At 46.6% G+C, this 25,843-nt stretch overlaps 1 protein-coding gene across 2 annotated transcripts in view; it reads left to right on the plus strand.

Moving 5' to 3' along the window:
• The window catches only part of LOC144818695 (coronin-2A-like), a 993,991-nt gene that overhangs the window by 380,988 nt on the left and 587,160 nt on the right, over positions 1-25,843 (plus strand). The window lies entirely within an intron of this gene.

Genomic DNA, 25,843 nt, shown 5'->3' on the forward strand with positions numbered 1-25,843 from the left:
AGCAGACCACTCTTACCCAGTCCAAAGATCAGGGCTTGATCCATCACCGTTTTTTAGCTCACTGCACCATCCCAGCTCAGAACTTGGCTATATGCAAATTAGTCTGTTCCTGTCCCAGTGCATGATGGGAACAGGGCAAACCAAACTACCAAGCCAATTCTTGTACTGGAAAGGAAACAAGCTTCCGGGGACCGGTTTCTGCCATTTCAGGCGTCTTCGGCCCGGCTTGCTTGAATCCTGATGGTGCAATGAGCAAGGGACTCACATCTGAGTATACCCTTCCACGCTTATGGTGGACAAAATGATTCAGAAAAGGGGGTGGTGATGAACAGAGTGCCTGAATTAAGCAGACCACTCTTACCCAGTCCAAAGATCAGGGCTTGATCCATCACCGTTTTTTAGCTCACTGCACCATCCCAGCTCAGAACTTGGCTATATGCAAATTAGTCTGTTCCTGTCCCAGTGCATGATGGGAACAGGGCAAACCAAACTACCAAGCCAATTCTTGTACTGGGAAGGAAACAAGCTTCCGGGGACCGGTTTCTGCCATTTCAGGCGTCTTCGGCCCGGCTTGCTTGAATCCTGATGGTGCAATGAGCAAGGGACTCACATCTGAGTATACCCTTCCACGCTTATGGTGGACAAAATGATTCAGAAAAGGGGGTGGTGATGAACAGAGTGCCTGAATTAAGCAGACCACTCTTACCCAGTCCAAAGATCAGGGCTTGATCCATCACCGTTTTTTAGCTCACTGCACCATCCCAGCTCAGAACTTGGCTATATGCAAATTAGTCTGTTCCTGTCCCAGTGCATGATGGGAACAGGGCAAACCAAACTACCAAGCCAATTCTTGTACTGGGAAGGAAACAAGCTTCCGGGGACCGGTTTCTGCCATTTCAGGCGTCTTCGGCCCGGCTTGCTTGAATCCTGATGGTGCAATGAGCAAGGGACTCACATCTGAGTATACCCTTCCACGCTTATGGTGGACAAAATGATTCAGAAAAGGGGGTGGTGATGAACAGAGTGCCTGAATTAAGCAGACCACTCTTACCCAGTCCAAAGATCAGGGCTTGATCCATCACCGTTTTTTAGCTCACTGCACCATCCCAGCTCAGAACTTGGCTATATGCAAATTAGTCTGTTCCTGTCCCAGTGCATGATGGGAACAGGGCAAACCAAACTACCAAGCCAATTCTTGTACTGGGAAGGAAACAAGCTTCCGGGGACCGGTTTCTGCCATTTCAGGCGTCTTCGGCCCGGCTTGCTTGAATCCTGATGGTGCAATGAGCAAGGGACTCACATCTGAGTATACCCTTCCACGCTTATGGTGGACAAAATGATTCAGAAAAGGGGGTGGTGATGAACAGAGTGCCTGAATTAAGCAGACCACTCTTACCCAGTCCAAAGATCAGGGCTTGATCCATCACCGTTTTTTAGCTCACTGCACCATCCCAGCTCAGAACTTGGCTATATGCAAATTAGTCTGTTCCTGTCCCAGTGCATGATGGGAACAGGGCAAACCAAACTACCAAGCCAATTCTTGTACTGGGAAGGAAACAAGCTTCCGGGGACCGGTTTCTGCCATTTCAGGCGTCTTCGGCCCGGCTTGCTTGAATCCTGATGGTGCAATGAGCAAGGGACTCACATCTGAGTATACCCTTCCACGCTTATGGTGGACAAAATGATTCAGAAAAGGGGGTGGTGATGAACAGAGTGCCTGAATTAAGCAGACCACTCTTACCCAGTCCAAAGATCAGGGCTTGATCCATCATCGTTTTTTAGCTCACTGCACCATCCCAGCTCAGAACTTGGCTATATGCAAATTAGTCTGTTCCTGTCCCAGTGCATGATGGGAACAGGGCAAACCAAACTACCAAGCCAATTCTTGTACTGGGAAGGAAACAAGCTTCCGGGGACCGGTTTCTGCCATTTCAGGCGTCTTCGGCCCGGCTTGCTTGAATCCTGATGGTGCAATGAGCAAGGGACTCACATCTGAGTATACCCTTCCACGCTTATGGTGGACAAAATGATTCAGAAAAGGGGGTGGTGATGAACAGAGTGCCTGAATTAAGCAGACCACTCTTACCCAGTCCAAAGATCAGGGCTTGATCCATCACCGTTTTTTAGCTCACTGCACCATCCCAGCTCAGAACTTGGCTATATGCAAATTAGTCTGTTCCTGTCCCAGTGCATGATGGGAACAGGGCAAACCAAACTACCAAGCCAATTCTTGTACTGGGAAGGAAACAAGCTTCCGGGGACCGGTTTCTGCCATTTCAGGCGTCTTCGGCCCGGCTTGCTTGAATCCTGATGGTGCAATGAGCAAGGGACTCACATCTGAGTATACCCTTCCACGCTTATGGTGGACAAAATGATTCAGAAAAGGGGGTGGTGATGAACAGAGTGCCTGAATTAAGCAGACCACTCTTACCCAGTCCAAAGATCAGGGCTTGATCCATCACCGTTTTTTAGCTCACTGCACCATCCCAGCTCAGAACTTGGCTATATGCAAATTAGTCTGTTCCTGTCCCAGTGCATGATGGGAACAGGGCAAACCAAACTACCAAGCCAATTCTTGTACTGGGAAGGAAACAAGCTTCCGGGGACCGGTTTCTGCCATTTCAGGCGTCTTCGGCCCGGCTTGCTTGAATCCTGATGGTGCAATGAGCAAGGGACTCACATCTGAGTATACCCTTCCACGCTTATGGTGGACAAAATGATTCAGAAAAGGGGGTGGTGATGAACAGAGTGCCTGAATTAAGCAGACCACTCTTACCCAGTCCAAAGATCAGGGCTTGATCCATCACCGTTTTTTAGCTCACTGCACCATCCCAGCTCAGAACTTGGCTATATGCAAATTAGTCTGTTCCTGTCCCAGTGCATGATGGGAACAGGGCAAACCAAACTACCAAGCCAATTCTTGTACTGGGAAGGAAACAAGCTTCCGGGGACCGGTTTCTGCCATTTCAGGCGTCTTCGGCCCGGCTTGCTTGAATCCTGATGGTGCAATGAGCAAGGGACTCACATCTGAGTATACCCTTCCACGCTTATGGTGGACAAAATGATTCAGAAAAGGGGGTGGTGATGAACAGAGTGCCTGAATTAAGCAGACCACTCTTACCCAGTCCAAAGATCAGGGCTTGATCCATCACCGTTTTTTAGCTCACTGCACCATCCCAGCTCAGAACTTGGCTATATGCAAATTAGTCTGTTCCTGTCCCAGTGCATGATGGGAACAGGGCAAACCAAACTACCAAGCCAATTCTTGTACTGGGAAGGAAACAAGCTTCCGGGGACCGGTTTCTGCCATTTCAGGCGTCTTCGGCCCGGCTTGCTTGAATCCTGATGGTGCAATGAGCAAGGGACTCACATCTGAGTATACCCTTCCACGCTTATGGTGGACAAAATGATTCAGAAAAGGGGGTGGTGATGAACAGAGTGCCTGAATTAAGCAGACCACTCTTACCCAGTCCAAAGATCAGGGCTTGATCCATCACCGTTTTTTAGCTCACTGCACCATCCCAGCTCAGAACTTGGCTATATGCAAATTAGTCTGTTCCTGTCCCAGTGCATGATGGGAACAGGGCAAACCAAACTACCAAGCCAATTCTTGTACTGGGAAGGAAACAAGCTTCCGGGGACCGGTTTCTGCCATTTCAGGCGTCTTCGGCCCGGCTTGCTTGAATCCTGATGGTGCAATGAGCAAGGGACTCACATCTGAGTATACCCTTCCACGCTTATGGTGGACAAAATGATTCAGAAAAGGGGGTGGTGATGTTCCCATGATGCACTGGGCCAGGGACAGACTAATTTGCATACAGCCAGGTTCTGAGCTGGGATGGGGCAGTGAGATAAATAACGGTGATGGATCAAGCCCTGATCTTTGGACTGGGTAAGAGTGGTCTGCTTAATTCAGACACTCTGTTCATCACCACCCCCTTTTCTGTATCGTTTTTGGCCACTATAGGTGTGGCAGGGTATACTCAGACATGAGTCCCTTTCTCACTGCTCCATCAGGATTCAAGCAAGCCGGGCCGAAGAGGCTGAAATGCCAGAAACCGGTCCCCGGTAGCTTGTCTCCTTTCTGGTGAAGAATTGGCTTTGTAGTTTGGTCTGCCCTGTTCCCATGATGCACTGGGCCAGGGACAGACTAATTTGCATACAGCCAGGTTCTGAGCTGGGATGGGGCAGTGAGATAAATAACGGTGATGGATCAAGCCCTGATCTTTGGACTGGGTAAGAGTGGTCTGCTTAATTCAGACACTCTGTTCATCACCACCCCCTTTTCTGTATCGTTTTTGGCCACTATAGGTGTGGCAGGGTATACTCAGACATGAGTCCCTTTCTCACTGCTCCATCAGGATTCAAGCAAGCCGGGCCGAAGAGGCTGAAATGCCAGAAACCGGTCCCCGGTAGCTTGTCTCCTTTCTGGTGAAGAATTGGCTTTGTAGTTTGGTCTGCCCTGTTCCCATGATGCACTGGGCCAGGGACAGACTAATTTGCATACAGCCAGGTTCTGAGCTGGGATGGGGCAGTGAGATAAATAACGGTGATGGATCAAGCCCTGATCTTTGGACTGGGTAAGAGTGGTCTGCTTAATTCAGACACTCTGTTCATCACCACCCCCTTTTCTGTATCGTTTTTGGCCACTATAGGTGTGGCAGGGTATACTCAGACATGAGTCCCTTTCTCACTGCTCCATCAGGATTCAAGCAAGCCGGGCCGAAGAGGCTGAAATGCCAGAAACCGGTCCCCGGTAGCTTGTCTCCTTTCTGGTGAAGAATTGGCTTTGTAGTTTGGTCTGCCCTGTTCCCATGATGCACTGGGCCAGGGACAGACTAATTTGCATACAGCCAGGTTCTGAGCTGGGATGGGGCAGTGAGATAAATAACGGTGATGGATCAAGCCCTGATCTTTGGAATGGGTAAGAGTGGTCTGCTTAATTCAGACACTCTGTTCATCACCACCCCCTTTTCTGTATCGTTTTTGGCCACTATAGGTGTGGCAGGGTATACTCAGACATGAGTCCCTTTCTCACTGCTCCATCAGGATTCAAGCAAGCCGGGCCGAAGAGGCTGAAATGCCAGAAACCGGTCCCCGGTAGCTTGTCTCCTTTCTGGTGAAGAATTGGCTTTGTAGTTTGGTCTGCCCTGTTCCCATGATGCACTGGGCCAGGGACAGACTAATTTGCATACAGCCAGGTTCTGAGCTGGGATGGGGCAGTGAGATAAATAACGGTGATGGATCAAGCCCTGATCTTTGGACTGGGTAAGAGTGGTCTGCTTAATTCAGACACTCTGTTCATCACCACCCCCTTTTCTGTATCGTTTTTGGCCACTATAGGTGTGGCAGGGTATACTCAGACATGAGTCCCTTTCTCACTGCTCCATCAGGATTCAAGCAAGCCGGGCCGAAGAGGCTGAAATGCCAGAAACCGGTCCCCGGTAGCTTGTCTCCTTTCTGGTGAAGAATTGGCTTTGTAGTTTGGTCTGCCCTGTTCCCATGATGCACTGGGCCAGGGACAGACTAATTTGCATACAGCCAGGTTCTGAGCTGGGATGGGGCAGTGAGATAAATAACGGTGATGGATCAAGCCCTGATCTTTGGACTGGGTAAGAGTGGTCTGCTTAATTCAGACACTCTGTTCATCACCACCCCCTTTTCTGTATCGTTTTTGGCCACTATAGGTGTGGCAGGGTATACTCAGACATGAGTCCCTTTCTCACTGCTCCATCAGGATTCAAGCAAGCCGGGCCGAAGAGGCTGAAATGCCAGAAACCGGTCCCCGGTAGCTTGTCTCCTTTCTGGTGAAGAATTGGCTTTGTAGTTTGGTCTGCCCTGTTCCCATGATGCACTGGGCCAGGGACAGACTAATTTGCATACAGCCAGGTTCTGAGCTGGGATGGGGCAGTGAGATAAATAACGGTGATGGATCAAGCCCTGATCTTTGGACTGGGTAAGAGTGGTCTGCTTAATTCAGACACTCTGTTCATCACCACCCCCTTTTCTGTATCGTTTTTGGCCACTATAGGTGTGGCAGGGTATACTCAGACATGAGTCCCTTTCTCACTGCTCCATCAGGATTCAAGCAAGCCGGGCCGAAGAGGCTGAAATGCCAGAAACCGGTCCCCGGTAGCTTGTCTCCTTTCTGGTGAAGAATTGGCTTTGTAGTTTGGTCTGCCCTGTTCCCATGATGCACTGGGCCAGGGACAGACTAATTTGCATACAGCCAGGTTCTGAGCTGGGATGGGGCAGTGAGATAAATAACGGTGATGGATCAAGCCCTGATCTTTGGACTGGGTAAGAGTGGTCTGCTTAATTCAGACACTCTGTTCATCACCACCCCCTTTTCTGTATCGTTTTTGGCCACTATAGGTGTGGCAGGGTATACTCAGACATGAGTCCCTTTCTCACTGCTCCATCAGGATTCAAGCAAGCCGGGCCGAAGAGGCTGAAATGCCAGAAACCGGTCCCCGGTAGCTTGTCTCCTTTCTGGTGAAGAATTGGCTTTGTAGTTTGGTCTGCCCTGTTCCCATGATGCACTGGGCCAGGGACAGACTAATTTGCATACAGCCAGGTTCTGAGCTGGGATGGGGCAGTGAGATAAATAACGGTGATGGATCAAGCCCTGATCTTTGGACTGGGTAAGAGTGGTCTGCTTAATTCAGACACTCTGTTCATCACCACCCCCTTTTCTGTATCGTTTTTGGCCACTATAGGTGTGGCAGGGTATACTTAGACATGAGTCCCTTTCTCACTGCTCCATCAGGATTCAAGCAAGCCGGGCCGAAGAGGCTGAAATGCCAGAAACCGGTCCCCGGTAGCTTGTCTCCTTTCTGGTGAAGAATTGGCTTTGTAGTTTGGTCTGCCCTGTTCCCATGATGCACTGGGCCAGGGACAGACTAATTTGCATACAGCCAGGTTCTGAGCTGGGATGGGGCAGTGAGATAAATAACGGTGATGGATCAAGCCCTGATCTTTGGACTGGGTAAGAGTGGTCTGCTTAATTCAGACACTCTGTTCATCACCACCCCCTTTTCTGTATCGTTTTTGGCCACTATAGGTGTGGCAGGGTATACTCAGACATGAGTCCCTTTCTCACTGCTCCATCAGGATTCAAGCAAGCCGGGCCGAAGAGGCTGAAATGCCAGAAACCGGTCCCCGGTAGCTTGTCTCCTTTCTGGTGAAGAATTGGCTTTGTAGTTTGGTCTGCCCTGTTCCCATGATGCACTGGGCCAGGGACAGACTAATTTGCATACAGCCAGGTTCTGAGCTGGGATGGGGCAGTGAGATAAATAACGGTGATGGATCAAGCCCTGATCTTTGGACTGGGTAAGAGTGGTCTGCTTAATTCAGACACTCTGTTCATCACCACCCCCTTTTCTGTATCGTTTTTGGCCACTATAGGTGTGGCAGGGTATACTCAGACATGAGTCCCTTTCTCACTGCTCCATCAGGATTCAAGCAAGCCGGGCCGAAGAGGCTGAAATGCCAGAAACCGGTCCCCGGTAGCTTGTCTCCTTTCTGGTGAAGAATTGGCTTTGTAGTTTGGTCTGCCCTGTTCCCATGATGCACTGGGCCAGGGACAGACTAATTTGCATACAGCCAGGTTCTGAGCTGGGATGGGGCAGTGAGATAAATAACGGTGATGGATCAAGCCCTGATCTTTGGACTGGGTAAGAGTGGTCTGCTTAATTCAGACACTCTGTTCATCACCACCCCCTTTTCTGTATCGTTTTTGGCCACTATAGGTGTGGCAGGGTATACTCAGACATGAGTCCCTTTCTCACTGCTCCATCAGGATTCAAGCAAGCCGGGCCGAAGAGGCTGAAATGCCAGAAACCGGTCCCCGGTAGCTTGTCTCCTTTCTGGTGAAGAATTGGCTTTGTAGTTTGGTCTGCCCTGTTCCCATGATGCACTGGGCCAGGGACAGACTAATTTGCATACAGCCAGGTTCTGAGCTGGGATGGGGCAGTGAGATAAATAACGGTGATGGATCAAGCCCTGATCTTTGGACTGGGTAAGAGTGGTCTGCTTAATTCAGACACTCTGTTCATCACCACCCCCTTTTCTGTATCGTTTTTGGCCACTATAGGTGTGGCAGGGTATACTCAGACATGAGTCCCTTTCTCACTGCTCCATCAGGATTCAAGCAAGCCGGGCCGAAGAGGCTGAAATGCCAGAAACCGGTCCCCGGTAGCTTGTCTCCTTTCTGGTGAAGAATTGGCTTTGTAGTTTGGTCTGCCCTGTTCCCATGATGCACTGGGCCAGGGACAGACTAATTTGCATACAGCCAGGTTCTGAGCTGGGATGGGGCAGTGAGATAAATAACGGTGATGGATCAAGCCCTGATCTTTGGACTGGGTAAGAGTGGTCTGCTTAATTCAGACACTCTGTTCATCACCACCCCCTTTTCTGTATCGTTTTTGGCCACTATAGGTGTGGCAGGGTATACTTAGACATGAGTCCCTTTCTCACTGCTCCATCAGGATTCAAGCAAGCCGGGCCGAAGAGGCTGAAATGCCAGAAACCGGTCCCCGGTAGCTTGTCTCCTTTCTGGTGAAGAATTGGCTTTGTAGTTTGGTCTGCCCTGTTCCCATGATGCACTGGGCCAGGGACAGACTAATTTGCATACAGCCAGGTTCTGAGCTGGGATGGGGCAGTGAGATAAATAACGGTGATGGATCAAGCCCTGATCTTTGGACTGGGTAAGAGTGGTCTGCTTAATTCAGACACTCTGTTCATCACCACCCCCTTTTCTGTATCGTTTTTGGCCACTATAGGTGTGGCAGGGTATACTCAGACATGAGTCCCTTTCTCACTGCTCCATCAGGATTCAAGCAAGCCGGGCCGAAGAGGCTGAAATGCCAGAAACCGGTCCCCGGTAGCTTGTCTCCTTTCTGGTGAAGAATTGGCTTTGTAGTTTGGTCTGCCCTGTTCCCATGATGCACTGGGCCAGGGACAGACTAATTTGCATACAGCCAGGTTCTGAGCTGGGATGGGGCAGTGAGATAAATAACGGTGATGGATCAAGCCCTGATCTTTGGACTGGGTAAGAGTGGTCTGCTTAATTCAGACACTCTGTTCATCACCACCCCCTTTTCTGTATCGTTTTTGGCCACTATAGGTGTGGCAGGGTATACTCAGACATGAGTCCCTTTCTCACTGCTCCATCAGGATTCAAGCAAGCCGGGCCGAAGAGGCTGAAATGCCAGAAACCGGTCCCCGGTAGCTTGTCTCCTTTCTGGTGAAGAATTGGCTTTGTAGTTTGGTCTGCCCTGTTCCCATGATGCACTGGGCCAGGGACAGACTAATTTGCATACAGCCAGGTTCTGAGCTGGGATGGGGCAGTGAGATAAATAACGGTGATGGATCAAGCCCTGATCTTTGGACTGGGTAAGAGTGGTCTGCTTAATTCAGACACTCTGTTCATCACCACCCCCTTTTCTGTATCGTTTTTGGCCACTATAGGTGTGGCAGGGTATACTCAGACATGAGTCCCTTTCTCACTGCTCCATCAGGATTCAAGCAAGCCGGGCCGAAGAGGCTGAAATGCCAGAAACCGGTCCCCGGTAGCTTGTCTCCTTTCTGGTGAAGAATTGGCTTTGTAGTTTGGTCTGCCCTGTTCCCATGATGCACTGGGCCAGGGACAGACTAATTTGCATACAGCCAGGTTCTGAGCTGGGATGGGGCAGTGAGATAAATAACGGTGATGGATCAAGCCCTGATCTTTGGACTGGGTAAGAGTGGTCTGCTTAATTCAGACACTCTGTTCATCACCACCCCCTTTTCTGTATCGTTTTTGGCCACTATAGGTGTGGCAGGGTATACTCAGACATGAGTCCCTTTCTCACTGCTCCATCAGGATTCAAGCAAGCCGGGCCGAAGAGGCTGAAATGCCAGAAACCGGTCCCCGGTAGCTTGTCTCCTTTCTGGTGAAGAATTGGCTTTGTAGTTTGGTCTGCCCTGTTCCCATGATGCACTGGGCCAGGGACAGACTAATTTGCATACAGCCAGGTTCTGAGCTGGGATGGGGCAGTGAGATAAATAACGGTGATGGATCAAGCCCTGATCTTTGGACTGGGTAAGAGTGGTCTGCTTAATTCAGACACTCTGTTCATCACCACCCCCTTTTCTGTATCGTTTTTGGCCACTATAGGTGTGGCAGGGTATACTCAGACATGAGTCCCTTTCTCACTGCTCCATCAGGATTCAAGCAAGCCGGGCCGAAGAGGCTGAAATGCCAGAAACCGGTCCCCGGTAGCTTGTCTCCTTTCTGGTGAAGAATTGGCTTTGTAGTTTGGTCTGCCCTGTTCCCATGATGCACTGGGCCAGGGACAGACTAATTTGCATACAGCCAGGTTCTGAGCTGGGATGGGGCAGTGAGATAAATAACGGTGATGGATCAAGCCCTGATCTTTGGACTGGGTAAGAGTGGTCTGCTTAATTCAGACACTCTGTTCATCACCACCCCCTTTTCTGTATCGTTTTTGGCCACTATAGGTGTGGCAGGGTATACTCAGACATGAGTCCCTTTCTCACTGCTCCATCAGGATTCAAGCAAGCCGGGCCGAAGAGGCTGAAATGCCAGAAACCGGTCCCCGGTAGCTTGTCTCCTTTCTGGTGAAGAATTGGCTTTGTAGTTTGGTCTGCCCTGTTCCCATGATGCACTGGGCCAGGGACAGACTAATTTGCATACAGCCAGGTTCTGAGCTGGGATGGGGCAGTGAGATAAATAACGGTGATGGATCAAGCCCTGATCTTTGGACTGGGTAAGAGTGGTCTGCTTAATTCAGACACTCTGTTCATCACCACCCCCTTTTCTGTATCGTTTTTGGCCACTATAGGTGTGGCAGGGTATACTCAGACATGAGTCCCTTTCTCACTGCTCCATCAGGATTCAAGCAAGCCGGGCCGAAGAGGCTGAAATGCCAGAAACCGGTCCCCGGTAGCTTGTCTCCTTTCTGGTGAAGAATTGGCTTTGTAGTTTGGTCTGCCCTGTTCCCATGATGCACTGGGCCAGGGACAGACTAATTTGCATACAGCCAGGTTCTGAGCTGGGATGGGGCAGTGAGATAAATAACGGTGATGGATCAAGCCCTGATCTTTGGACTGGGTAAGAGTGGTCTGCTTAATTCAGACACTCTGTTCATCACCACCCCCTTTTCTGTATCGTTTTTGGCCACTATAGGTGTGGCAGGGTATACTCAGACATGAGTCCCTTTCTCACTGCTCCATCAGGATTCAAGCAAGCCGGGCCGAAGAGGCTGAAATGCCAGAAACCGGTCCCCGGTAGCTTGTCTCCTTTCTGGTGAAGAATTGGCTTTGTAGTTTGGTCTGCCCTGTTCCCATGATGCACTGGGCCAGGGACAGACTAATTTGCATACAGCCAGGTTCTGAGCTGGGATGGGGCAGTGAGATAAATAACGGTGATGGATCAAGCCCTGATCTTTGGACTGGGTAAGAGTGGTCTGCTTAATTCAGACACTCTGTTCATCACCACCCCCTTTTCTGTATCGTTTTTGGCCACTATAGGTGTGGCAGGGTATACTCAGACATGAGTCCCTTTCTCACTGCTCCATCAGGATTCAAGCAAGCCGGGCCGAAGAGGCTGAAATGCCAGAAACCGGTCCCCGGTAGCTTGTCTCCTTTCTGGTGAAGAATTGGCTTTGTAGTTTGGTCTGCCCTGTTCCCATGATGCACTGGGCCAGGGACAGACTAATTTGCATACAGCCAGGTTCTGAGCTGGGATGGGGCAGTGAGATAAATAACGGTGATGGATCAAGCCCTGATCTTTGGACTGGGTAAGAGTGGTCTGCTTAATTCAGACACTCTGTTCATCACCACCCCCTTTTCTGTATCGTTTTTGGCCACTATAGGTGTGGCAGGGTATACTCAGACATGAGTCCCTTTCTCACTGCTCCATCAGGATTCAAGCAAGCCGGGCCGAAGAGGCTGAAATGCCAGAAACCGGTCCCCGGTAGCTTGTCTCCTTTCTGGTGAAGAATTGGCTTTGTAGTTTGGTCTGCCCTGTTCCCATGATGCACTGGGCCAGGGACAGACTAATTTGCATACAGCCAGGTTCTGAGCTGGGATGGGGCAGTGAGATAAATAACGGTGATGGATCAAGCCCTGATCTTTGGACTGGGTAAGAGTGGTCTGCTTAATTCAGACACTCTGTTCATCACCACCCCCTTTTCTGTATCGTTTTTGGCCACTATAGGTGTGGCAGGGTATACTCAGACATGAGTCCCTTTCTCACTGCTCCATCAGGATTCAAGCAAGCCGGGCCGAAGAGGCTGAAATGCCAGAAACCGGTCCCCGGTAGCTTGTCTCCTTTCTGGTGAAGAATTGGCTTTGTAGTTTGGTCTGCCCTGTTCCCATGATGCACTGGGCCAGGGACAGACTAATTTGCATACAGCCAGGTTCTGAGCTGGGATGGGGCAGTGAGATAAATAACGGTGATGGATCAAGCCCTGATCTTTGGACTGGGTAAGAGTGGTCTGCTTAATTCAGACACTCTGTTCATCACCACCCCCTTTTCTGTATCGTTTTTGGCCACTATAGGTGTGGCAGGGTATACTCAGACATGAGTCCCTTTCTCACTGCTCCATCAGGATTCAAGCAAGCCGGGCCGAAGAGGCTGAAATGCCAGAAACCGGTCCCCGGTAGCTTGTCTCCTTTCTGGTGAAGAATTGGCTTTGTAGTTTGGTCTGCCCTGTTCCCATGATGCACTGGGCCAGGGACAGACTAATTTGCATACAGCCAGGTTCTGAGCTGGGATGGGGCAGTGAGATAAATAACGGTGATGGATCAAGCCCTGATCTTTGGACTGGGTAAGAGTGGTCTGCTTAATTCAGACACTCTGTTCATCACCACCCCCTTTTCTGTATCGTTTTTGGCCACTATAGGTGTGGCAGGGTATACTCAGACATGAGTCCCTTTCTCACTGCTCCATCAGGATTCAAGCAAGCCGGGCCGAAGAGGCTGAAATGCCAGAAACCGGTCCCCGGTAGCTTGTCTCCTTTCTGGTGAAGAATTGGCTTTGTAGTTTGGTCTGCCCTGTTCCCATGATGCACTGGGCCAGGGACAGACTAATTTGCATACAGCCAGGTTCTGAGCTGGGATGGGGCAGTGAGATAAATAACGGTGATGGATCAAGCCCTGATCTTTGGACTGGGTAAGAGTGGTCTGCTTAATTCAGACACTCTGTTCATCACCACCCCCTTTTCTGTATCGTTTTTGGCCACTATAGGTGTGGCAGGGTATACTCAGACATGAGTCCCTTTCTCACTGCTCCATCAGGATTCAAGCAAGCCGGGCCGAAGAGGCTGAAATGCCAGAAACCGGTCCCCGGTAGCTTGTCTCCTTTCTGGTGAAGAATTGGCTTTGTAGTTTGGTCTGCCCTGTTCCCATGATGCACTGGGCCAGGGACAGACTAATTTGCATACAGCCAGGTTCTGAGCTGGGATGGGGCAGTGAGATAAATAACGGTGATGGATCAAGCCCTGATCTTTGGACTGGGTAAGAGTGGTCTGCTTAATTCAGACACTCTGTTCATCACCACCCCCTTTTCTGTATCGTTTTTGGCCACTATAGGTGTGGCAGGGTATACTCAGACATGAGTCCCTTTCTCACTGCTCCATCAGGATTCAAGCAAGCCGGGCCGAAGAGGCTGAAATGCCAGAAACCGGTCCCCGGTAGCTTGTCTCCTTTCTGGTGAAGAATTGGCTTTGTAGTTTGGTCTGCCCTGTTCCCATGATGCACTGGGCCAGGGACAGACTAATTTGCATACAGCCAGGTTCTGAGCTGGGATGGGGCAGTGAGATAAATAACGGTGATGGATCAAGCCCTGATCTTTGGACTGGGTAAGAGTGGTCTGCTTAATTCAGACACTCTGTTCATCACCACCCCCTTTTCTGTATCGTTTTTGGCCACTATAGGTGTGGCAGGGTATACTCAGACATGAGTCCCTTTCTCACTGCTCCATCAGGATTCAAGCAAGCCGGGCCGAAGAGGCTGAAATGCCAGAAACCGGTCCCCGGTAGCTTGTCTCCTTTCTGGTGAAGAATTGGCTTTGTAGTTTGGTCTGCCCTGTTCCCATGATGCACTGGGCCAGGGACAGACTAATTTGCATACAGCCAGGTTCTGAGCTGGGATGGGGCAGTGAGATAAATAACGGTGATGGATCAAGCCCTGATCTTTGGACTGGGTAAGAGTGGTCTGCTTAATTCAGACACTCTGTTCATCACCACCCCCTTTTCTCAGGGAAGAGCAGCGCAGATGGGGGGAGGTTTATTGCCCATGCATAAGACAGAGAGCGGTGGTGACCAGTGCCTGGGGGAGATGCTTACGAGGGTGAGGAGCCATGCTACGAATCGACAGCGTGCAGAGAGTGGGTCTGGTCAAGACATCTAAAATGGCTGCCGTGCACGACAAAAGTGTGGCATTTCAAAAAAGGCAAGATGGCGCAGACAATGTTTTTCAACACTTCCTCATTTCCTTCGAATCGAACGTTAACAGACGTTGGGGCATATTACCAAAGTTAAGCGATATTTATCGCTAACGATGCTTACCAACCAATTTTTTACCACTAAGCATCGTCAGAAATTATCGAAGATAAACCTTACTATTATCAAGGTTTATCGCAAATGCGATAATAAACGGCCGCAATGCATGAATATCGCTAAAAACTCAGCGATATTCATGCATTACCAAGCTAATACTCTTAGCCATGTTATCCACCTCCCATTGGATAACATGGCTAAGAACTGCTCAGGGCAGGTGTTACTTTTTGGAGATATTCGCGCTTAGCGCGAATATCTCCAAAAGTTGGTAATAGGAGATAGATATCTTGCATGTTGTAATGCAAGTTATTGTGGTATATGGAACTCATACCATAATCTCTCAGGAAAGCAGAAACTGATCCTTTTGGGACCGCCTAAAAAGGCCTAGGGGGTGAGGAGTACTCTACTTTGCCCCCTTTTCACGTTCCGAACTATTTTATTTTACTCTCTTCTGTAATTACACAAAATACCAGCGATAAGATGCATCGGAGACACACAGTGAGAGAAAGGAGGCCGGAGATGAAGAAGACATGTCAAATACACATTGGAGATAATATAGTGGCAGAAGGGAAGTAAATATGAGTAAACTTACCATGTAACATAAAAATGTTGCACTCTATACTATAAGTCTCATTTTATACTACAATCACTTTGCTACAACCTCATAAATTAAAAATAAAAATGAATAATGTCTCAAACAATTTTTGATTTCTAAATATAAATTTATTCTTCAGAATTTTCTAAATTTGAAAGAACTAGTAACATGTCCTCATCAGCAATGTCCTCATTAAAAGTCTCCAATGATGATTCTTGTAACTCTATGGTCTCCAAACACTCGATAAATTCGCCATCAAGAGATTGATCAAAAAAATCATTCAAGTCATCTCCTCCTTGTGACAATATTTCATTATTGGTGCTGTCAATTTCAATCAATGTAGTGGAATCATTCAAGTCATCTCCTCGTGACAATATTTCATTATTGGTGCTCTCAATTTCAATCAATGTAGTGGAATCATTCAAGTCATCTCCTCCTTGTGACAATATTTCATTATTGGTGCTGTCCATTTCAATCAATCTAATGGAATCATACAAGCCATCTCCTCCTTGTGACAATATTTCATTATTGGTGCTCTCAATTTCAATCAATGTAGTGGAATCATTCAAGTCATCTCCTTGTGACAATATTTCATTCTTGGTGCTGTCCATTTCAATCAATCTAATGGAATCATACAAGTCATGTCCTCCTTGTGACAATATTTCATTATTGGTGCTCTCAATTTCAATCAATGTGTTGGACAATTCAAAAGAAATTGCCACGGTCTCTTCATTGTGAGCCATTTTATTTTGAAATTGCTTGCTGTAAATTGCAGAAAAAAATAATCACTTTCATTTATCATCTTTAGTAATACATAATATAAAACTAACTTTATCAAGTATTTAGTATAACAGAAGGACTGCAAATAAATAACAGAAAACATTTTTCAAATTATCTTCAAGTGTACAACATAGTTCCCCATACAAATTAACAACTCACCTTTTTAAAAGTAGCAGAAGTGTTAGTACTGTGTAAATCAAACACCAGAAATTCACCACCAAAAATTCCTCACAAATGTACCTCAGACAGTAGTATCACAAAATGGCTGTGGTTTCCTCTCATTTGACATATATACATAACCAATTAACTTTCATCACACACAAATACAAAACCAAAGTAACATTTTAATTGGTTCTAAATTTCAACACTTTCAAATGTGTTTTCCCCATGCAATTTTCCATAGGACATTTACATACGTCTACAGCCTGAATGGCTGAACGGAATTACACCAAACTTGGCAAAATGGTACATCAAACCTAAGAGGTCAGGAAGGATCTACTATGCCCCCTTATGGTCATTTCCCCCTTCGCTTTGGCCTCCTCTTGTCTCTCAATCCTACCGAGGGACAAGATGGCGGCCGCTACGGACTGTTTGGAATGTTGACAGACGCCGGAGAACCAATCAGCTTCGCAAAGCTCCGTAACGCGAAAAGTACGCGAAGCGGAGCGCTGTTACAGATATATATCTTTTTTTCAACGTTAATTTCTCAAAATCCACTGGAGCACATATATTGAGACCTAGCAAAGGCACATCGGGCTACCAGTCCCTAATATTTTGCCAAGTTTCGTGCAAATCCATTCAGCCGTTCGATTATTATTATTTTGTTTTTTTTTTGCCCCGCGGGGCCCTTTTAAAACCTCCACATCAAACCTAGGGGGTCAGCGAGGATCTACTATGCCCCCTTATAGTTATTTCCCCCTTTGTTTTGACCTCCTCTTGTCTCTCGATCCTACCGAGAGACAAGATGGCGGCCGCTACGGACTGTTTGGAATGTTGACAGACGCCGGAGAACCAATCAGCTTCGCTTCACAAAGCTCCGTTGCGCGAAAAGTTCGCGAACCAGTGCGCTGCCTGGTCCGCGCTTACAGATATATATCTTTTTTTAAACGTTAATTTCTCAAAATCCACTGGAGCACATATATTGAGACCTACAAAAGGCACATCGGGCTACCAGTCCCTACAATTTTGCCAAGTTTCGTGCAAATCCATTCAGCCGTTCGGGCTAAAAGTGAGGCCAACCGCCCTATGGAAAACTCAATGTTAAAAACACGTTTTGGGACCCCCCTTTTTTCTCGGCCCCCACTGGACGAACCCCCCCCAAATTTTCAAGGGCTGCTCAGAAACAAAATGTGCCATTTTCCTGAAAATTTCAGCCAATTCCGTCCACAAACGCCAAAGTTATTAGACATAGAATTTTCAAAAAACCCATAGAGAAAAAATCCTAACTATATATACCTACTGGCGACCGCCAGTAGGTAATATATATATATATATATAATTAATTTAAAAAAGGTTACAGGGACGTTATAGTTAGTAGATAGAATTTTAATAAAACCTTTGAAATTCACTAAAAAAATCTTAGATTACAGGGACGTTATAGTTAGGTTCAGATTTTACTCACTGGAAACCATAGAAATTTAGCAGTTGTAGTTATGTCAGGTAACTATAACTCATGACTTAAGGTAACTATAAGTTGTGCACCTGTCATCACAGTTTTCTCACCAATAATTCCACTGCAAATGTTGCAGTGATATTATAAATGATGTCAAAGAAGATGTCATGAGTAATGTAATTTGTGGGGTAATTAGCAGTGCATGGTGAGGGCGCAAGTTATAGTTAACTTAGGGCACGAGCTATAGTCACTTGAGATACCTATAACTGCTGAATTTCTATTGTTTCGTGTGTGTAAAATCTGAACCTAGCTGTAACTTTTTTTTAACTGGGTTCTGTATCCACGGATCTGCTAAGGGTTCACACATGGAGCCGCTTCATGCACCACGGTGTATCTGCAGATCCTTGCGTGCACCCAAAAATACATTTTGCGACAATTTCTTGCCCATGAATGGTCCTTCACAGACCCATCGATCAGTTACATAGGGTAAGGATGACTCTATCCTGACCCCTTATATCCTATGTACACTTTATCTCTCCCCCTGGAACCATGTCCTGATTTACATTTCTATTTTGAATGGTTGCCGTTATTGTAATCTACCAACAGTTTATGTTGTACCCTTCTGAAAGTTTTCTAGTCCAGTGTATTTTAAGTATAGTTTCTCGCAACCTATTATTTATTAGGCCGCTTTATCAGTTTTAATTAAATTAGTCAATAAATTAGAATACTATCCATCACATCCATCTTCAGAAATTTCAAACTTAAAAATTTAAAATCAAAAAGTCACAAACTCTTTCAGGCATTTTCCCTTCACCTTTATTTGGCCTCGTATTTTGTGTAGCGATTAATATGTAACCACGCATCCAATCTGTTCTCATTAACCAGATAATAACTTAATGTTCTTCTCTGTCAACATTCTTTTGCTTTTCAGAGATTCCAAAATGTTGGTAACAAAAAACATAAGGAGGCCTTGCAAAGTAATCTGTTGTATGCCTTGGAGGTTTGGTTGATTTTGTGTGCAGTTCTTGGGTGTGTGTATTTGCACAGATCAACCTTTACCTTTAACTGTAAAGTGGCAGTGTAAATAGTGGAATAACTTTTTTTGGGGAGTTAAAAATACAGAAATTGGGTTTCCAAGAACTGATTTCTATTAGCTAGCCTGAATGACACATTTATTGACAATATAGCTATTAACCATGGTCACACAATCGAACTTGACATGAAATGTTGTTTTTCCGGAGCCTTAAATTGCTTTGTAAATATGATTCTCTCCATGGACTTAGGGTCTAAAGTTATTCTTTCTATACAGGACATGTAGTACATTTAGTACCACCATCCACCGATTAATATGTTTTAGCCAACACCCAAAGTCCTCTTTAGGTCTGTGACCTTAGTCAGGACAGAAGAAGCCCTTAATTCTGTACCTATTCTTTAAAAAAATTCTGGGATGTGTATTGTGTGGCAATAAAAAGTGAAAAAGCAATATAAATATACTCTTGGTTGAATATTATTCAGCCATAATTTTACCTGAAAGTTTATAAGTGAAGGCATATAGGTTAATCAATATTATCAGACCTAAATTGTAAGAACACATCTACCTAACAGCAGCACTATGTGCAAGTGATAATATTAGCTATTTGTATGAGCCCACCAGTGGCCCAATACTGTTGAAACACGTGTTAACCTGTAAATAAATGATAAGTCATCATACACGATTCCCAATGCATTAGATGTCTAAGGACCATTGGATGTGATTCCCTTTTAGCTTAGAATAGACCAAATTGAGAATACACGAAAAAGGATTTTTTTAAGGGCCTACTGCATATGTAATCCAGCTCCAGGTTTCTGGCAAACAATCTCACTACAAAACAAGGACACAAAGTGATTTATTTTGGATCGTGCAATTGTTTATTGGGTTAAATCACAATATTGGAGCATGACTCCTGCTTCCAAAGTCTGAGATGTAGTCATTAGCACATGCACTAGTACGTATGTGAATTGGTGATCAGGGCACTAATGAGTTCTGTGGCCACTCGTAGGATGCTCAGGTGACTCACGTGAATCGAGTGAGGGTCCGAGCTCAGAAACTGAGAAAGAAGCCAAGGACATGCACCTGAAGCTATAAAAAGTTACAAAAACAAAGCGTCCACTTTAATGAGTGCATGTAGTACTGCCATAAAAATCTGGCAATTGTGCATAAACATTTCAATAGCACTATGTGATTGAGGCTGTTAGAACTGGTACCATTGACGTGAGTCTCCCTTCCATTTTCTTGCTGTTGTCTCTTCTGTTTTTTATATGTTTTTGCTGGTTAGACGCTTTGAGCACTGTGCCACTGCTATTCAGTGCCACAGTGCAAGTGCTCCCTATGTTAAATTGATGTAATGGATTAGTGACTCCATGATTGGCTTATTTGATTTACTTGTGAGACCCTAGTACAGTGCACCATGTGTGCCCAGGGCCTGTAGATCAAATGTTGCTAGTGGGCTTGCAGCACTGATTGTGCCAGACACAAAAGCAGCTTGGAAAGTGTGTCTAAGGCCTGCCATTGCAGAGCCTGTGTGCAGTCGAGTACTTCCATGTCGACTTGGTTTGTGCACCCACTTACCAGTCCCTAAACCTTCCCTTTTCTACATGTTAGACACCCCTAAGGTAGGCCCTCAGGCAGGGTGCATCGTATGTGAAAGGTAAGACATCATCTGATGTGCGTAGCTTGTCCTTATAGTGAATTAGAGCCCATTTCGTTTTTCACTATTGCAAGGCTACCTGTCCCCATAGGCCAGAATGGGCAGTTTGATTATAACACCTTATAATCCTAACTGACCCAGGTAACATGGTAGAATTCGAGTTTAGTATGCCTAAACTCAGAATGACCAAATGCCTCTTTCAGTGAAGTTGGTTTTATCATTCTGTGTTTGAAAATACCACTTTTAGAAAGTAGGTATTTTCTTGCCTAACCATACAAGCCTTCCTGCTAAGTTGTGTATTGCATGCCTGGTTTGTGAGTGACCGAGACTGGGGAGACTCCAGGAGACAGGGTGAGTCAGCCCAAGGCTGAATAGACCTATCTGCATGTAGAGTGGTGGGAGGAGTAGCACCTGGGCTTGAATAGGACTGTTCCTGCCTTACACAATGCTGGCTCCACCTCCTGTGGTGTGTCTGAGGACTCTGGCCCACACTGACAAAGGAAGAAGATGCACACTGGCAGAATGCACCCAGAACTGGTTTGGACTAGGTACAGGACCCTCTACCTTCAAATGACAAAGGATTTACTGCTATAAATATTGGGGTCCAGACCTCGGGGCTTTAGATCACATCTGGGAAAACAAGACAAACCTTTGCCAAGGAGAAGAACCAAGGAAGCTGCAGGAGTTTGGACTTCCCCTCTGCCAGTGCGTTCTTTGCTGGGTTGGCCTGCAGTGGTTTCTTTATTGCCAAGGAAAGGAGAAAGAACTTTTAAGGAACTTTCATGATCTTGAAGAATATTTCTCCAAGGGCTTGAATTTGAGCTTGCCTCCTGTCTGAAGTCTCAGGGATACAAAAGATGTCACCCCTTCTGTTTGCCTGCATCTGGAACCTGCTGTTCTAGCTGCTACAGAAGGAAATTGCAACACCAACGCCGGCGAGTGACGCCGTACTCTGCATCGAAGCCGTGAGCGCTGCTCCGACTTACAACATAGACCCAACACCGGCCGCCGTGCCACATCAACACCAGCGAGCAACATCGTAACCTGCCATAAGCCGTGAGCGCTGCTCCGACTTGCGGCGTAGGCCCGACGCCTGCTGCTGTGCCACATCAACTACAAAGCCGACATCATCGCTGAGCCAATCCGCGACATGGGTGGTCAAGAATCCATCGACATCGTGACATCGTACGGAACTGTGGTTTCGGCGCTTTCGTGATGTCACCTCTTCTCCGGTAAGGAGCCATCGCCTCCCCTGCTTTGCGCAAGCACTGACGCATTGCCCCCGAAGCAAGGAACTGACGCCGCACAGTGCCAACAACACCGCATCTCCCGGCGCTGTGAGCTGTCTTTTTTTTCACTTCTCCAAGGTACTGTCTGTGTAGGTCTGTTTTGACACAAGGCCCGATGCCGCGCATCTCGCGGTCGGCACCGTACTTTGGGATTTCTTTGACCTTGATGTCGTGATAACTCCAGTTGGGGTTATCTGTTGATAAAGACTGCTTTTAAATGAATAACCTATTTATTGAACTACCTCTACCATCTTGAAGTATTATTTTCGATTACAGTATTATGGTTTTTTGTCGTTTGCGGTCTTGTGTTAAGTCTATATAAATAATACTTATTTTATAAAAACCTGTGTGGTGTCCATCTGTAGTGTTTTCACTGTATTCCTGTATGTGTTCACAAATGCTTTACACAGTGCCTCTGAGATAAGCCTGTCTGCTCATGCCAAGCTACCAAGGGGGTGAGCAGGGGTTATCCAGGAGTGTAATCCCCTCTCCCTGATTAGAAGCAAGGGTCCCTATTTGGTCAAAGGTGCAAGCCATTGCCAACTAGAGACCCCAAGTTCTAACAAGGGCTTTATAAGGCCCTCAGTTGCTGGATAAGCACATTATCTTTTGATTGGTATCTCCTCTCGCACATGTTCAGGGACAATATCAAATCAAAAGTATTGAGGTGTTTCTTTCTGCACTACCTATCCTCAATCTTGTCATCCTGAGAAATGGATTGAGTATCTCTCATGGTCAAAGTAGTAAGATAAAAAACACACAAGAGAATGAGGGGTAAGAGGATAGAGAACCTTTTTCAATCTCCCTCTCAGTAATTAAATCTCAAAAATAGAAGAGGGATAATAATACTGCGAGAAGGTGGATGAGTATGTGGGAATGCACCAAACTTATAAAACTGCCCTCACACATAGCAAGCTGTGTCATGTTTCATTATAGGGCTGCTAACACACCACTGTGTCCAACGCTGGAGGTGGAGCAAAAGAGAGGAGAAGACAATACACCATACAGTGTAAGAGCACAGGTGAGAAATGGTCCAGAAAAAGTGATATAAAACTGGTCTCAGGGAGTCCTTATTACAGTTTTAATATTAAATGTGGATGCTGGGTTGGGTAGCTTATAATGAGATGCCAATCCCTCCACTCTGCATAAGTGTCGACATGTTTCAGCTGGATAAAACAATACCCCGGCTTTCCTCAGGACTCTCACCAATGTGATCCCTGGGTACTCACCCTCCCTTCTTTAAATCCAGAAGAAAAGGGGATTTCACCTTTCGTAGAGTCCCTCACTCTTGGAGAGGAACCTATAAAATGATTTAAAAACATGGAACCCGTGAAGTGTTATGTGCAGTGCCCTTCATACTACCTTTAGTAAAAATAATTATGGTGCATCAACCCCACTCACTTTTAGTCCCCAATTAAGATACATGGGCACCCCTCCTCCCCAAAGTTCAGGGTGGGGCGGTTTTTTCTCTCTCAAATTTTGTCTCACCTAAATGGCGTTTTATGACAAATACATACGTATTCAGTAGCAAAATTATTGCCGTGCTCACTCTCAATTTTAAGAAGTATTGAATTACATAAAGATGCACTTGGGCATCGCGAACACCCAGAAGACATCACATTCAACCTGTGCCAGTTAGTGATGAAACTTACCAAGTTTTTTAAATTTTAAAACCCGCACTGTTAGCACCCTCTGAAGGGAAATAAAAAGTTTGTTAGAGACCCATATGCGAGATGTAGTCAGAGACCTCAGCTTTATCATTAACTGAGAGGGGATAAAGCTCCATCCGGAACGTTCCCCTTTCCTGTTGTTCTATCCCAACACCTGTAATCAAGGTCCCACTTCCCGTAGTCTATTGCAAATTGTGTCTGGTTAGTTTAGGCGCTGTTACAAAAACGCCATGATGAGGTGGGCCAAACTAAACTTATCACCTCTACTGACTCCCTCTCATTAACCGCATGCGTGTGGCCGTTTTTTCCGCGGTATGCGGCATTTTTCAGATTACCGCGTTACATGACGAGCTCAGCTCGTCATCAACACACGGTAGGTAACGCTGATGACGAGCTGAGCTCATCATCAGCATGGAAGGGGTTAAAGGGCCATATGTTATGGGTGGGTCCAATACATTAAGCCCACATTTCCGACACACGAGAAATCTCCATCTGGATGGTTTCTCTCTTCCTATTCATGTTAAAACCTGAATGTACACAGTGCCCCGTTTCTCCAAGCCTTAATGAGTTCCAGTCAGATTATGGCGTACACGTGAGGTAGCCGTTATCAACATAGATTCTCCCAGTGCAGTTTCCCACAGACAAAGGTCTCTTTATTAACCTACTATGGCTACAACCTCTCCTTCCAATATCCTCGGCCCCATTAGCCTCTCTAATTCCACTTACTGTTTGCGAGGTCCCCTGTCGCCCAACGCAATCCGTCTCTCCCTCAGCGCTGCGTAGAACACTCACTGGTGTTCACTGTGGCTCTCTTGAAGGCAGCCAACACACGCCCCCAATGACGTACAGTCCCACGTGATTAACGTGTCCAGCGGAAACCCTAAAACACTAGAGTGCTCATTCCAATTAATGTTTAAAACAACCCGTAACAGAACCACCCCTCCTCCATTCAGCGGTGGCAAGTTTCATGATACCGGGAAAAGTTCCCTACCATTAAGAGGTGGGCGGGTCCAGGCGGTACACTTCATAAGGCAGTGAGTTAGTATTCGGGCTAAATCGGGGGAAGCATTGATATGCCTCTGTGACAATACGGTTAACAAAGTAAGGGGAAGAGAAATTAATATAAGTCTTGGAAAAAGTCAAGAAGGGAGCCAACCAAATGGTGGGGGAGGTATATGTAATCGAGGAATATTGTTGTTATCAGTTGATTGTTTGGCATTGATTTGAGAAATTCCACTCCTAATAAAAATTAGGAAAAATGCTAAATTTAATGATTGAATATTCCTGCTCCAGACCTCCCCAGTTATTACTTATTAACACTCGGTATTGCTAAAGGGAATCACCCATTAACATTCAGTCATCTCATATGTCAGATAATGCTCAAGGGTTATGGAGACTGTTCCAGGGGATATCATCATTCAATCCCCTGGAAAAACTCTGCACCTTATAAATCCATTTCTGTTCTCGTACAAATAGGGCTCTTTCTGGGTTACCCCTGCTCATATTGATATTTGGTTTGTCAATAACAGTCCAGAAGAAGTCCTCAGCCGAGTCATTCTTCTCCTTGAAATGGTTCATCAATCTACTCACAGTCCGTTGGCATCTAAACGTGGATCTGTGCTCCATGATCCTTGTTTTTACCCGTCTAATGGTGGTCATAACCAGGTACACTAGATCACACGGGCATTTCAGCATATAAATTACATAGGAGGAGTTACAATTAGTATGTCTCATTTGCTTACACAGATGGGTCAGCCAGACATCTATTGTCTTTGTATTAGCTGTCAAATGGCACACATCACACATTTCACATCTTGTGTGACCAGACACTGTGGGGAGGAACCCCATCAGATTTTCTCACTCTATGCCCTCTTGTCTCTTTCTGGCATTTCTCGGTCTAGTATGCACCAGGATATCTTTAATATTCTGGCTCCTTTTGAATTAGAACAGGGGTTTCTCTAAAGCAAGTCCATTGGAATTTAAGATCCTCCAGTTGTGTAAGATGCTGGGGCGGCTGGTCCATAGGGGCGTCGGGGCAGCGCCCCACTAGGCAGATTCAACAAGCAAAACTGCTCACGGACAGCAGGAAATGTAAAAAGACGGCAGACGCAATTCGTCTGTTTACATTTCCTACCTGTGCTGGCAGCTGCTTCACAGATTCAACTGTGCATGAGCACAGTCAGTCGTCATTCACCAATAAACGTGCACCAGGCGAGAGCAGCAGGAGTCCAGCAGACTCCGACTGCGCATCTGCAAGGGGCGCTTTTAATTTCAGCTCCCCGCTCCATTGACATTACATTAGGCATGCTGCGCATGCCTATTGTAGTACAGGAGCTCGAAGATAGGATCCTGCACGGGCGGTGACGTATGGTCGCCCCATGCCCTGTCAACAGGCAGGATACAGTTGAGTAGCTGCCCCCGAGTCACATCCAGTCTCATGATTTGCCACTTGCCATGAGAGGACTCGGAGACGTGATGCGCGGCGGGACCGGCAGAGGAGATTCCTCATCCTGGTAAGTTTATTTGTTTGTATTTAATGTAATTAAATCCCTCCCCCCCCCCCGCGTACCACCCGGATTCATGCCGGCCGCGACTCTCTTCACATTTGTGGTGACTGAAAGGAACATGTCAGAAACATTTTGT

Source organism: Lissotriton helveticus, chromosome 2_1 (assembly GCF_964261635.1).
Source record: "Lissotriton helveticus chromosome 2_1, aLisHel1.1, whole genome shotgun sequence".
Lineage (NCBI taxonomy): Eukaryota > Metazoa > Chordata > Amphibia > Caudata > Salamandridae > Lissotriton > Lissotriton helveticus.